We start from the raw sequence: 576 nt of genomic DNA on the forward strand, positions 1-576 counted from the left end.
AGACTAAAAATACTTAAAATGTTTTTAACTTAAAATCGCATACATGCCTTTAAATGCACTGGACACCTTTGGTAATGTCAAAGACCAGTAGTCTCACTTGGTGTATCCCAACATATGTATGTACAATACAAAATCTGTAAACATTTGGACGTCAAGTTGCAAGAGAATAAAGAAAGAAAAACACCCTCGTTGCACGTGTGCTTTCAGGTGCCCATAAAAGGCTTTAGTTGCCTTCTTTTTGAGTGATAAAATTACCTCTTTCTCAAAAACTATTCGTTACATCAGAGGGAGCCGTTTCTCATGCACAATGTTGTCTATACTACCAAAAGCTCTCCAAAGCTAGTACACCAAGTGAGTTTTATGCTATAACAATTTTATTATTCTGTAGTAATATACCAGTGTCCAATGCCTTTAATCGTAGCCTAACACAACGTGATGTCTCCTCTGAGCCACCGTATTCCAATCTTTGTAGTTTGCATAACGCAGTATGTAGAATTTTGTGTGCCGTGAAAACAGAGGGTTGTGCTCCGCATTCAATCAGACACTTCGTGGCTTGAGTTAGACATTGACGGATAT

The sequence above is a fragment of the Asterias amurensis genome, chromosome 8, assembly GCF_032118995.1.
Source record: "Asterias amurensis chromosome 8, ASM3211899v1".
In the NCBI taxonomy this organism is placed as follows: domain Eukaryota; kingdom Metazoa; phylum Echinodermata; class Asteroidea; order Forcipulatida; family Asteriidae; genus Asterias; species Asterias amurensis.